Here is a 15,921-nt window from a genome sequence, read left to right on the forward strand (position 1 = left end):
TCTATCTATCTATCTATCTATCTATCTATCTATCTATCTATCTATCTATCTCATTACATATATGTATATATATGAATTTTTTCCCCTCCAAGTACCCTAATACTGACAAAGGTCTCATGAGTTACAAATATCATCTTTCCATGTAGGAATGTAAACAGTTCAACCTTGATAATTCTCTTGTGATTTCTCTTTCCTGTTTACCTCTTCGTGTTCCACTTGAGTCTTATATTTGAAAGTCTAATTTTCTATTCAGCCCTGGTCTTTTCATCAAGAATGATTGAAAGTCCTCTATTTCGCTGAATGACTGTTTTTTCCCCTGAAGGATTATACTCAGCTTTGCTGGGTAGGTGATTCTTGGTTGCAATCCTATCTCCTTTGCTCTCTGGAATATCATATTCCATGCCCTGTGGTCCCTTAATGTAGAAGCTGCTAAATCTTGTGTTATCCTGATTGTGTTTCCATAATACTTGAATTGTTTCTTTCTGGCTGCTTGCAATATTTTCTCCTTGACCTGGGAACTCTGGAATTTGGCTACTATATTCCTAGGAGTTTTCCTTTGGGGATCTCTTTCAGGAGGAGATCAGTGGATTTTTTCAATTCCTAATTTTCCTTTTGGTTCTAAAATATCAGGGCAGTTTTCCTTGATAATTTCTTGAAAGATGATGTCTAGACTCTTTTTTTTCATCATGACTTTCAGATAATCCAATAATTTTTAAATTATCTCTACTGGATCTATTTTCCAGGTCAGTTGTTTTTCCAATGAGATATTTCACATTGTCTTCTATTTTTTCATTCTTTTGGTTTTATTTTACAATGTCTTGATTTCTCATAAAGTCACTAGCTTCCAATTGCTCTATGCTAATTTTTAAGTAAGTATTTTCTTCAGTAAGCTTTTGGACTTCATCTTCCATTTGGCCAATCCTGCTTTTTAAGGCATTCTTCTCCTCATTTTGGACCCCTTTTGCCATTTGGGTTAGGCTATTTTTTAAGGTGTTATTTTCTTCAGTATTTTTTTTTGGGTCTCCTTTAGCAAGCTGTTGACTTATTTTTCATGATTTTCTTGCATCACTCTCATTTCTCTTCCCAGTTTTTCCTCTACTTCTCTTACTTGTTTCTCAAAATGCTTTTTGAGCTCTTCCAAGGACTGGGACTGATTCATATTTTTCTTGGAGGCTTTGGATGTAGGAGCTTTGACTTTGTTGTCTTCTTCTGGTTGTATGTTTTAATTTTCTTTGTCACCAAGGAAAGATTCTATGGTTTGACTTTTTTATGCAGTTTGCTCATGTTCCCAGTCAATTACTTGAATTATAAATTCTTTGTTAAGGTAGTGGTGTGCTTTCAGTGTGGAGAATGTACTGTCCCAAGCTGAGGCCTGGTCTTTGCCTATGCGCCCATGCTGAATTGCATTCCTCTTCCAGCCTGGCACAGTAGACCTTTCCAATCAACCATCCAGGTTATCTTGGGCTGGAAATTTGTTTCAATTTGTCTTTTTCTGGGTTCTGTTGCTCTAGAATTTGTTTAGAGCCATTTTTAACAGGAATTTGGAGGGGTTTGGGGGAGAGCTCAAGCAAGTCACTGCTTTTACTCCTCCACCTTGGCCTGTTTCAGTTTCTTTTTGTAAAAATGAGCTAGAGAAGGGAATGACAAACCATTTCAATATCTTTGCCAAGAAAACCCCAAATAAGGTCACTAGGAGTCAAATATTACTGCAATGACTGAACAACAACAACCTCTTACAGACTGCAAGTAATTTGTAAATGTTTGTAACATAAAAACAAAACACATTCATAGAACTTTAAAAAAAATCAGAAACAAAACTGTGAATGACTGAATTCCACTGACAATCTTCTCAGGGATTTAAGGCTATGGATGTTGTGAGTACCTCCCTAAGTATTTATAGCTTCCAGAATGGTGGTTTGCTAGATCACATGATACTCATCAGAAACCTCAAACCTGGTAAGCATGTCATGGCCCTGCCTGGCCATATATGGAGCTTTTGTACCATTCTTCCTCTTGAACATGGAACTCATTTCACAGGTGACTTTGTCATGGTCCTTCAAGTCCCCAGCTGCAGGCAGGGATGAAAGTCCAAGTTAACCTGTTGTGAGTATATCAGTCAGTTTCTTTTGGATGAACTATTTTCTAATTAAGGGGACCCCAAACCACTTGTCTAGAGTATATTGCTGAGTTATATGCAAATAGAACTCTGCAGCACCACTTACACTCTGAGCAGTGCCAAATAGGATCATATTCAGACATTCAAAGGCCAGACACATGGGGCAGCATGATTTGCTCAGGCATTTCCACATGAGGACTATGCCTTTGCTAGAGGCCTGCTATGCCAACATGTACTCAGTCTTGAGAGGTGACAGCCCACACATCTCCTCTAACAGTGAGCTCCACATTTGGCAGTTGTCACATACCACAAAATCAAAAACAGATGAAACAAAGGTTCATTGGTGATACTAGTCTTGGAACTACTCAGGGTGTAGGTCTTGCTGGCCTCAGACTCCATGCTTGCAGAGTCCCTAAAGTGGTTGGGCTCAATCAGCCTAAAGCAGTCCAGGAGGTCCTTCTTTGTTAAAGTGGACCAGGAATTCCAACTGCTGCTCTTCCCAACTGTAGGCATGGATCGGGTCATGACTGAGGAAGACTGGAAGTTAATGACTGACTGGTAGTCACTGCCTACTTACTCCACAGGCCACAGTTGAAGTTTCAGCATATCCACACCTTTTAATGGTAGAGGTTAGGATGCCTTCTTTTGCATATCTTAAATGGTTTTCTGGTGAAACACTTCATTCTGATTGGGTAGGAGGATAAGGCATCAGCCTTTCCTTGCAGCAGTATGGGATTGGACTGTGGCCATAGTTTCTTGAAGATACGCTTTGGATCTGGAGTACTGGCTTCGTGGTGGCTTTGGAAAAATGAAATGCCAGACTCTCCTCTAGATTTTTGAAATACTCCGAGATCAAAGGGCAATTTTGACATCTTAAGAGCTGGTGTTCATACTGGGGAATTCTGATGACTGACTGAAACTCTCTATATTTTGGTTTCAGTAGAAAACATTTGTTTAAAAATAATCTGTCTGAAAACTTTTCATTGGAAAAATAAAAGAAAAGAAAAGAAAAGAAAAGAAAACTGTCTAAGGTTTTAGAGGTTATTGATCCCAGAAGTTCTGCTAATTCCTTTGAGCTATTTGTTGCCATTTTATATTCGGGTTTTCAAGACCATGATTCCAGAGGCTTTTTTCCTCTGGGTACTTTATACTTCTAACTCCAATAAACTTCTACCCAGTTACTGCCTTGGATACAGTCTTATGGTTCAGAAAGCTTTTCTTCTGATGGGATTATTAAATGAGTCAATAATAATTTAGCTGAATTTATTTTTGTATTTTGAAGAACACAAGTGAGTAGAAAAGTTTGCAAGACATAAGTACTAAATTATTTGCATGATCATTATTTTTAAAAAAAGATCCTAAAATTAGAAAATGATTTATAGGTATACAAAACACTAATTGCAATTAAATAACATTTTCACAATTTTTTTATTTTTTAAATATATTTTTTGATATCTTTTGGGTATTTTATGTCACCAAAATTTCCCCTTTTAATTCCTCCTCTGTGCCTCCCACAGTCATCCCATATAGCAAATAATATTTAAATGAAAAAGAAAAAGAGAAAACATTAATAGAAACCAATCAGCATATCAAAAATATCTGAAAAAAATGTGAATTGTACCACAACTATGACGTCATATCTCTGCAAAAGGGTGGGATGTGTGTTCTTTGCTTACATCTACTTTGGGACCAAGCTTGTTCTTTATAATTTTATAACATCCACTTTTGTTTGCTTTATTTTTTTTAGCCATTTATAATGATATAATAATTGTGTATATTATTTTCTTGGCTCTACTTCACTCTGCAACAGTTCGTGTGGATCTTTCCATGCTTCTCTGTATCCATTATATTGATTGTTTCTTACAGTAAAGTAATATTCCATTACATTCATGTACCACAATTTGTTTAGCAATTCCCCAGTTGATGAGTATGTATTTTGTCTCCAATTATTTGCTATCACAAAAAATGCTGCCATAAATATTTTGTTGAATACAGGGTCTTTGTTCTTATTTGTAGCATACTTGGCATGCTTGGGGTTGCAATATATAAAAGATTTGAGAGACTTAGGTTCTGGGTAATTAATAATTTTATTCATTATGGCTAGCAAATAATTAACAAAAGGATGGTCATTTGGCTTTTTCTCATAAACCAAAAGATGAATCATGGAGGCCTCTCAAGCTTATATGCCCTTGGAACAGTGGATGTTCTTAACAGGTGGCAATCAACTCTGATTGGTTAACAATTTATAAGCAAATGAATATTATAGTTAAAGGTGGAGCTATTCTAATGAGGAGCTGGGAGAATGCGACTTTGATTATGTCATTCTAACTCCCAGACCATACCCAGCTTCAGACAATCTAGAAAAAGGCCTCTACCCCTTACCAAGGATTGCCTGAATAGAACACAATGCACAGAAATTTATCTAGATGAGATTCTTTTTACTCTTTAATCAGAACTAAGCTTCCCCAGTTGGATGGGGTCTCGACAAAAAGCATGTCCCCCAAAGATTTAGGCAATCTCATCTACCACTAATGCTTTTCAGATGCAGGCTGAATAACCTATAAGGGGCTGATTTCTAAATGAGAAACTTGAAAAGGGAAAATCTTAATCTCAATTAATAATTGGTTATTAATATAGGAGAGAAATAATCATTTCTTTCAGTGTATAAGCCTAATAGTAGAATCTCTGGGTCACCAATATATTTGTTATTTATTTGCGTAATTCCAAATTGCTTCCCAAAATGATTTAGTTATTCACTGCTGTAATCAACAATGCGCTAGTGTGCCTGTCTTCCCATAACACCTCCAATATTGAAAATTTGCATTTTTTTTGTTGTCTTTACTAATTTGTATTATGTGAGGTTAAACTTCTGGGTTGTTTTGATATGTATTTTCCTTATTAATGATATGGAACATTCTTTTATATGATAATAGTTTGTAATTTATTTGAGAACTAGTTCTTCATATCCTTTGATGACTTATCCATTAGGGAATGACTTTTAGTTATATATAAATATATGTATATAGAGATAGATATAGATATGTATATGTATATACACACATACATCTATATATATATATATGCATATACATGTTGATTATTTATATATCTTAGATACCAAACCTTCAACAGAGAAATTTGATACAAAGATTTCTTTCTTTCATTCATTCTTTCTTGCTTTTATATTATGTTATATTAAAAATTTGTTTACAATTTCTTCTTCTATTTTTTTGCAATGTCTCTGTGCCCCACTACATGGTTAATTTTTGTATTAGTTCCATATGTTGTTGAGAAATATGTATATACTTTACCAGACTCATTCAGAAGATGCCATAAGTTCCTAGTTTCTTGAGCAATTTGTTGAATTTTTTTTATTTTTCCTGTTGTGTATCAGTCTATTTAATTTGTCTGAAACTGAGACAAACTTTTTCCCCATTAATTTTAAACTCTTTGTTTAACTTAACCATGATTTTCCTCCAGACTGAAATAGAAATAAATTACTCCTCATCTTACTATTCCTAATAAAAACAACCAATAGTCATAATTTATGTTTTCATAAAACTTCAATGTTGTGAAGCACTTTAATTTAAAATCTTGCCTGTGATTGGCTTCTGTTGTTAGGGATTATTGTCATGTAAGGAAACTGCTGAGCACCATTATTTTGACTGGTTGCAAATGACAAACAGGGCAATTATACTGCAACTACGACTATTTTGTGTAGAAGCTCCATCAACTGGGCAGTAATGGTAATATCATGTATTAAACTCAGCAATGGTATTCAGCACTTTTTTGGGTTAACTATAATGCTAGAAATTCCTCAGTTATAATGAAAAGTTTCTTTCAGACAAGTAGCCCTGCAAGTTTTAAGTGTCAGTGAGTCCTCACAGAGTCTATCTAGGAGTACCTAATGATCAGCTTCTGCATCTCTGTGTTGTGTGAGACATTTGTTTACCTTCGTTGCCCTCTTCCTCCTTCTATTCATTATTTTCAGTCCACAGCAAATCAACTGTGGTACATATAACACATTTAGCCATATCCTCAATTTTGGAAAGTTCACTGGCAGTCCTAGAGAGTCTCAAGTATTGTCCTTTCAAGTGCCTCCCCCAATACCTTACTCCAAAAAATCTCAGTAAAGATGGCATAATTCCTAATGATTTCCACAGTGCCAAATAAATGGTAACAAGAAGCCCATCCATGTCAGTTCTTGGAAAATCCTTACATTAACAGTCTTCAGGGAAGGCTCAGGACTGCCATTGTTTGTGGGCCTGGAGAGCACAATCACTCTCCCAATTATATGAATACATGATAGCTGATATTTGTCATCTTCAGGGGATCAAAGAGTCAGAGCCTATTCATATCTGTTTCAAGTTTGTAAACAGCCAACATTTAACTTCCAATCTTTCTTCTCTCTCCCTCATCAGTGGAGACCCTTCCTTATTACATCGAGAGACTTGTGAATAATACCAGAAGCACTGCCAGATGCACCCTCAGAAGCAAAGATGGAAGGGTGGTGGCCACAAAGTCCAAGGCTCCCATATCAGAGCATCTGATTACTGAGGGTTCTCCTTTCTCTGAATTACCCTTCCCCTACTTTAACCATTATATTATTCTGATCCGGAGCCCATCTCCAGTCATCCTGCTCTATATCTTATTACTGGACCTGGATGGTTCTGGAGGAGAGAGTAAGGCTGGTGACTTTGCACAGCCCTGCCTCACTTAAATCCAATTCACTTGGAAGCCATGATCTACCTTCTTGACATTGTGGTCGTCTTTGAGAATGAAGGGCAAACACAACAACAATATTATGAACTTTAGGTGACTTAGTCCAGATTAAAAATTTTAGGATCATCTAGGTGTATCATACTCTCCTTGTTCCTGAGAGTTTGACTCTTTCCCCCTTAAGGCTGCTATGTGTCTATAAGGAGTTGGCCTCGGCCTTTTCCTTGACTAATTGAGCTATTCTTCATCAGTTGGGGTGAACTGATACAGGCTCATTTCCCCTTATTTTCTTGAATGAATTAAAGTGCTCTCAGGCTCTTATAATTCTTTATGCTTTTGCTATTGAGCAAAAAAAAAATTGTTGGAAAACCCAGATATCCCATATGGATAAGAATTATAGAATTTTGGGAAACTAGAAGGGATCTTAGAAATTATCTAGTCTTGGGAGTGACCTCATGTTTATTTTTTCCTAATCAGAATGAAGTTTCCCACTTTGATGATCATTGGTGAAATCTTTGTTATTTTTAATTTTTATACAAAACTAAAGTTTTTCACTTTGAACATGAAATGTTGAGACCGTTTTGAGTAAAGAAATGGATAGGCCATACTTAATGCATTGTAGATTTAAATGAATTACAATAGGGTCTCATTAATTTAGAACATTAAACTTGGAATTTTTTTAAACTATATATGACAAAAAGGTTTGCTAAGAAAATTCATGTAGCAAATAAAATTGCAGGTTCAATAGGAGGAAGGAAGGGATCAAGAGAGAGTTCAAGACGAGCCTGGAGAAAAAGACAGAGACATTCAACACCACTGAAGGAAACAAGCTATTTTTAAATGATTCAGAATTATCCATTTGTGTAACCTGTAGTGACTATGGTGTTTATAATCATTACCATTTACTTATTAAAATCAAATCTTCTAATACACACTTGGAAAAGTATCTTGAAAATACTTTGTTAGATTTTTTTTTCATGTTATTGTATTTGAAATCTATGTTTCTTTAGAACTAATCTGTAATTCTGAATTTTCACTAATTTATACTGGTCTCTTACTATGGCTTTATTTTACTAAATGGTACTGCATTTATGGAAAAGGGGGGAAAAGCACAATCGATTTAACTACAAGTTCAGACCTTGACTGATAGATGCTGTTAGTGTGTATATGTTATTCATTCCGGCTATATAATATAACATATAATCACAGTATTCAAAATGATTGCCCTGTTCTTTTCATAATGATGCTCTTTCAAAGGTTTTTTTTTCCCGAGCTATTTTATTATCTCTTATAAACCTACAGGCTATAACCCTACTAGCTCCTTAACTTGTTTAAATACTCAAGTCACAGGCACCATCTACCTTCAGATCCCAGTGGAGGCAAACCAGGACACTGTGTCTAAGAGCCTTGGCAATAGCAATCCTACTTCTTGCTCTTCCCCATTATTTCCTGCCTAGGGTTCATAATTCATGGGGCCACCCCTCATAGTAACTTCTTGTGTAGTTGTTGTAGCCCACACTTTCTCAGCAGTCACAGTTACCTAAGACCTGGAAAAGAAAGGTATTTTCATGAAAGTCTTTGGCATGTCAAATGGCTCAATAACAGGAATGAATATGGTTTTAACAATGGAAATGATACTAAAGAAGATGCATCACCACCTGTCTTACAATGTACATGCCAGTGAGCCTTTCCTTATAGCCTACAGCTGAACTTTCCTCTATGTGTTATCTCCTTGTTTAGAAGGAGAACTCTTATAGAAGAGAAACTGCCCCTTTTCTATCTGTATCCCCAGTACTTAGAACAGTGCTTGGAATATAGTGAGCTCTCAATAAATGCTTTTCATTTGTTCAGCCCTAATTCATTTTCAGCTTCCTATATCTCATTACTTCCACAAAGGAAAATTCCCTTGTTTAAACAAAATAAGAAGTCACATTTGTATAATGCTTTATGTTTTATAAGGTGCTGTCTTCACCAAAAAAAAAAAAAAAAATCCTGTTAGGTGGGTACTACAAGTATTATTAGTCCTATTTTTCAGATGTAGAATATGATGCCTAGAGAATTTAAGTGATTTCCCCATAGTCACATGGCTAGGTAGTATTTAATTTAATTTTGATTATTAATAGGTATTTGTTGAATTGAATTGAATATTGGAGCTGCAATTGAGCTCAGATCTGCTGAGATCACTCTTTCTAGTATTCCACACTGAATCACACATCTGAAACTGGTTGGTAGTATAAGGCCAGGGAGATAATCTTTGTAGGAGAGAGAAGGAACCATTTTTATTGGTATGTAAAATAATTCTCTTCTCTGTGGCTTCTCCCTTCTTTACTTCTTTTCTCCATCTCTCCAACTTCCTTTCCTTATTCCTTCTCTTCCTTCTTCCCCATTTTCTTCTTTCCCTCTGTATTTGCAAAGGGGAAAGCAAAATATAGTAGAAAGATATTAACCAAATCAATAAACCAACATTTATTAAACACTACAATGGTAGGTGATAGGGTTACAAAGACAAAAATGAAATGATATCATGCAATAGCAAGAGGTTAGTGTTATGAATTCAAAGTGGAGGTAATTGAGACCTTTACCTGTTAATTCAGGCAAAAAGCCTTTTGCATTAAATACCCAGTTATTGGATTCTAAAGGATTTCATTTTTGGGGGAATGGAGTGGGAATGAGTGTTGAATATCTAGAAAACCAATTCTGGATTTCTTTTAGCCAGAGGAAAGAAGAACCTCTCATGCTATATGATTCTATAGTCTGGAATGACCGAATCAGTCTCCAAATATTCCTCCTTTACATTTGATAATGTTTTGAAGAGTTCTAGGCTTTTCAGTTTTCAGGTAACAGATCTCTGGGCAAAGGCAGACAGTTCATTATTGAGTTTGAATGGAAAAAGGGCAGGTGTCTAATATTGATTATTGTTTTGAGAGGAAATGAATTTCACAAAAGAGATTCCCTGTGATGAAAACAGCTCTTGCCTAGTAGGCCAGGAAAAATCACATTTTGTAAGCTTTGTTGCTATAACTTTATTTCTTATGAGGCCCTCCTTAATGCTGTTCCACTTAATCACTGTCCAATTCAATGCTTAGATCCCCTCAGCAAAAGAGAAAAATCCAGTCTTGGCTTTATGTGATACTCCTGTAAGTAGCCCATATGGTATGATTTTAGGGGCATTGGGAAATCAGTGCCTTCCAAAAATGTCTTTCCCATCTCAGATGCCGTAGTGCCAGAAATTCTACCATTAGCAAGTTATTTCTTTGAATTGAGCAGTACCCTATTCCTATTGTCCTTCATTTAAAAAGCAAAGTCTCCTAGGAGGAAAAATATATTAAAAGTTCTTAATTTAGTGCAAATGAATTAATCAATTTGCTATCTTCTTTGATTAATGGGGATACCTCCCATAAAGGCCTGATTTCTGAGATGTGTAGTGGAAATTAATGCAAAAAAAGGAGACGGGGAAGGTGGTAATCTCAGTTCCCTTGTCAGATGTCATCTGGAGTATTGTGTTCATTTCTGGGTTCCATGGTTCAAGACAGGCATTGATAACTTCCTGTCAAACTTGCTTCCTGAATGGGAGGCATATCACACTACTCCCACATATTTATTCCAGAAAAACCCTGAAATTCACATAAGACCAAATAATTATCAAGAAATTCAATGAGAAATTAGAATAAATGATTTTTACCTCAGAACTGCATAAAGGTCAGATAGAAGCACATAGAAACAGGAAAGGGTGCTCCTCCTGCAAAACAAATTCTGGAGTGACCAGAAACAGGACACATGTAGCTTACCAAGACCCTGTGTCTGAAGTCATCAAGAATTGAGAACTCTCCCCAGAAAGCCCCAACCATGGCAAAGCAAAGCAAAACAAAACAAAACAAAACAAAATAAATAAAACAAAAACAAGTGTGGACCTTGGAATCCCTGAGGAGTGGTAGCAAACAACAGTGTGATGACCAGCATACTATAACCCTCAGACTGGAACAGCTCAAGTTGAAGGGCTCTGAAATCCCTAAGACTCTTGAGGTTTCATAGAGGGCCCCAAAGATGTGGTGTTTTGAACCCCAGGAAGTGGAAGTCAGTGCCAGATACCATGGGACCTAGGGTAAGACTAGAAAGAGCTGACCACCTCATTCAAAAGTGCACCAGAAGGTAAAACCTATCCCTGGCACCCTATTGAGACACTAAGGCTGGAGAGATGAGTAAATCAAAAAGAAAACATAAGCTGGTATAAAAAATATGGTAGATTAAGAGATCTGCAAAAGGAGAGAGTAACTCTACAATGAATGGAAGCAGTAACTCAAAAGAAAAATGGATTTTCTACAAGTTTTACATGAATGTCTAAAAGAAAATGAAACTTTAATGGAATTTAATGGGTTTTCAAGTGTTTCTGATGAAAAGACCAGAGCTCAGTAGGAATTTTGAAATACAAATATAGGAATTTAGAGAAACCCAAAAAAGTAAATTGATTTGAACAATTGGAAAATGTTTGATAATACAGTACTAATATTAAAATAGAGGGAGATACAACACATATCCTTTTGGAACATTAATGTTTTTAAAGCATATTGAGGGGGTTAAATAAGAAAAACAGATATCCTGGGGATGGATTATTCTATTCTTAGAGTTTGAAGAGGGTTAGGTTAAAAGAAATAGATTAATTCCTAGGCAGGTTATTTTCTTTGACTACTTACAGTTCCACAGGATCTATCTTGACCTTTCTGTGGTACCCTGCATGCAATTCTACACCCCTTTCCAGTAGCACACAGCTACCTGACACACTGGGACAGCTCTATTTGAGGATGAAACCCTGTGCACAATGTTCATCTACCAGAACTCAATCCTTAATGAGTACCATCTACCCCATCATGCCCACCTTATCCCAGTGATTCTGAACCCTTGGATTCCATTGTTCAACCCCATTTCCCATCATTTTTATGCTTCTCTCTTATTCCCATTGCCATTAATCTACCCTCCACCCACCAGACTCTCAAAATGATCTACTTTATCTTTTATACTTATCTCTATTCTTTCTTTGATTAAGAATACATTTTCCACCCATTGCTGTGAAAGGTACATAATTTGTTTCTCTTCTAATTGGTTAATGGTGTGATCTTCATTATTAAGGTCATGTTTCCATCTAGAATGTGTTGTGGAATATGGCATAAGGGGTTGGGTTAAGCCTAATTTATGCCAGAGTGCATTCTAGTTTTCCCAGAAGTTCTTATTGCATACGGAGTTTTTCCCTATGTAATTTATCTTTTATTGGTTTATTGAAAACTTATTGAGTTCCATTTTTTTCTGACTCTCCTTTGCCTTGTCTGTTTCATTAATCTTCTTTTCTAATTTTTAAGCTATACAAATGGTTTTGACGACTACTGTTTTATAATACAGGATCTCCCAAAAGCCTTAGTTCAGTTTTAAATTACTAAAACTGAACTAAAACTGAACTGAGGCTTTTGGGAGATCCTGTGTCATTTGATGTCTGGAAGTGCTACTGCCCCTCATGCACTCATTTCATCATTTCCCTTGATTTTTGCTTCTTTTGCACATTGTCCTTCACACCTGTATATTTGCGTTTCTAATCAGGCTCTTTCCCTCTCTCGTTCTCTCTCTCTCTTAGTGAAACTTGCCAACATGGATTCAATTTTTTTCTTCTTCCAATTACTTCTGCTATGCAGGCCATAAGTTCTGCTTTCATAATTCTTATTTCTCTTTTAAATCAGTCAGGAACATTCTACATTGGTTCTAAGACCTCTTGGGAATCCACAGAGTCTTCTACCTCACCAAGTTTTGGTTAATTTTCCTTTTTCTTATAATATTTATTCAGAGATATTTGGATTTGCTTAAATCTCCTGAAGGCCATCTTTCTTCTATTACTAATACCTTCTCTGCTGATTAAGCAGCATGTGCTCAATGTTTCTTTCTTTTTCCTTCTAATAGTTCTACTTTTAAAATAAGGTGTATCTTCTAACATAATCAGGTTATGAGTTTCAAGTCTCAGTGTTATGTATGAGTTTGTATTTACTTCTTTGTATGAAAATTTCAATTTCACTTTTAAAAATCTATATTATATTCATTGGTATGTAGAATTCTGAGACATATATTATTCTACATGCTCATTCTTGTTATTTTTTCCTTCAAAATTACTAGTCATGTACTCCAATATTATTGTTTATTCTATGTAATATTAGTTGTCATCTTTTGTATCTGAATTTATGAGTTTATCTGGACTTTTCTTCTTAATCCTCAAATTTCATCTTAAGATTCCCGTCATCATTTTGTTCAATCTCCTGCCTAACAAGTTTTTCCTGACTCTCATGAATTATGCTTGATCCTCAGAAAAGAGTCCATTATTCAGGTATCATAAACTATGGACTAGAAAAGAAAATCCTCTTCTTCCCCATCTCTATTTCAGTTACTGTACACTTTTCATGCTCATCTCTTTCTTCTAAACTCAGAGTCTTTGGCTGGTAAAATGGATAACACCAGCTATTTCTTCCCCCCACCCCTACCCTAACCAAGTCCTTCAGTTTCCTACTTTGGACATCAAACTCAGTAGTTATATGGTCTAGGACTTTTCCCTAGTAATATTAGTAATTCCTATGAACATCAAAAATACATAGTTTTAAATGATTTTTGCTATATGCTCCAAGAATACAGCACACTTCATTAGTCATGTTACCTTCATTACTACCTGTCTGGCCTTGGGTGAGTGACTTAACTTTCTGGGCCTTAGTTTCCTAACTGGCAAAATTAGTGGGTTTAGTGACTTCATAAAACTAATGACTACATGATATCTGAAGTAATGTCAGCACTAAATCTATGACCTTTTTCTAGGAGTCCAGTAAATAGGTTCATATCTTCTTATGTCAGATAGAAAGATAAGTTAAGCTTTCACTTTATATTTCCTGGATCAGCTCCTCAGGCCTCCATCTCACTTCTTGACAATCTTGAAATTAGCTTCCTGATTCCCAACACTTTCCATCTCTTCTTTATATGTTATGTTATTCCATTAGAATATAAGTACCTTGAGGTCAGGAGCTGTATTGCATATGCTTAAATATGTATCTGCAGCACTTAGCAAAGAGCTTGGCTCATAGTAAACTTTTAATGAATGTGTCATCTAGCTGTCTGTCTGTCTCTTTCCCTATCTTCTAGCTATATGTAATTTTTTTCTTATTTTCTGCAACATATAATGCTACTTTTTCTTTAGAATTTCTGTATTCATCTTCTAGAACCAACCTCATACATGTTGTATGATAGCTTCAATGGTTAAGTTTCTTTTTTCTACCTTTCCCCTGTAAGTCATAATCCCCACTTGTCATCATTCTGACCTCGATTTTGCTTCTTTCATCTCCTCGAAAACTTTTTTTTCTGGCTTCCTTTCTAGTTTTCAAAAATATTAATTTGTAATTAATTTATAATTAACTTTGTAAAATCTATAAGGATATGTGTCATTTCCCAATTGATAAATGGTCAAATGATATGAAGAGGCAGTTTTCCAATGAAGAAATCAAAACAATTTATAGTCACATGAAAAAATGCTCTAAATCGTTATTGATTAAAGAAATGCAAATTCAAACAACCTTGAGATATTATTTCACACCTATCAGATTGGCTAAAATGATTGAAGAGGAAAGCAACAAATGTTGAAGGGGATGTGGAAAAATTCAGACAGCAATTCATTGTTGGTCAAATTGTGAACTGATTCAGCCATTTTTGAGAGCAATCTGGAATTCTGCCCAATGAGTTATTAAACTACCTATACCCTTTGATCCAGCAATATCACTACTAGGTCTATTTCCAAAGATGCGTAGGGGAAAAGGAAAAGAACCTATATGCTTCAAAATATTTATAGTAGCTTTCTTTGTGATGGCAAAGAACTGGAAATTGAGGGGATGTCCATCAATTGGGGAATGGCTGAATGAGTTGTAGTATATGATTGTGATGGAATACTACTGTGCTGTGAGAAATAATGAGATGGATGATCTAAGAAAAACATGGATAGACTTGCAGGAAATAATAAGGAGTAACATGAGCAGAACCAAGACAATATTGTATACAGTAACAGCAATATTGTTGTAAGAACAATTTTGAATAAGTCATTTTGACTATTATTAACACCCAAATTAACTACAAAGGACATATTAAGGAAAATGCTATCTGCATTCAGAGAAAGATCTGATAAATATGTATAGGATGATTTTACATATATATACACACACATACACACATACATTTTTGTGTCTAATGGTAGCCATCTCTAAGGTGGAGGGAGAGAAATTTACACAACTTTATTATATATTTGAAAGGAATAGCAACAACACATGAAAGATTATCAGTTTCATGTGCAATCATCTTTTTATTATGCTATGTTATGGAGATGCTTGTTTTATTCCATAAATTAAAAATAAAATAAATTGTCAAGAACCATTTATTCTTTTTAATAAGCTGGAGTGTAGAGAGGTGTCCTTCAAGTATCTTCATTATGTGCTAATCAGGAGACCATGCAGACCTACATATTCAGATAGCTAAATACATCCCCATGTTCGGTAGTTCAATGGGAAAAGATCACTTTGTCCATCTTGACTTATTGTTTACTGTCTAAGGAATTCCTTCTGGGAGTTGACTCCAGAAACTACTGTGGCAAACTAGTTGTAATGCTTCTTGGTTGTTAAATTATTGATCTTTATATCTTCTTTAGGACACTGCCTTTGAGCTGACTTAGCTACTTCGACTCCCCTCCTCTACTAATTTGGCTAATTTTTGAGTTAATTATAAGTGTTCATGGGGCCAAATAGGTGTCAGTCTAATTTCTTTCAGCAAAACAAAGACAAAAACAAATAACAAAATTAGCCATGAAGAAATCATTGATTTAGATATTCCAAAATTTCTTATTCACCTCTTCTTTTTTCCTGACCGTTAAGACAGATTAGGAAGATAGTATTAGTGAAAAAGAGCTAACCTCAAGCAGGAGCATCATTCCTGATTTATCATTAAATTGATGATTGGAAAATGGAAGGTAATGACATAGAAGGATGAAATATAAACTAAGAATGGTCTCTCCTTATAGTTGTGACCAAACT

This window comes from Vombatus ursinus, unplaced genomic scaffold, assembly GCF_900497805.2.
Source record: "Vombatus ursinus unplaced genomic scaffold, bare-nosed wombat genome assembly UNPS02014816.1, whole genome shotgun sequence".
NCBI lineage: Eukaryota > Metazoa > Chordata > Mammalia > Diprotodontia > Vombatidae > Vombatus > Vombatus ursinus.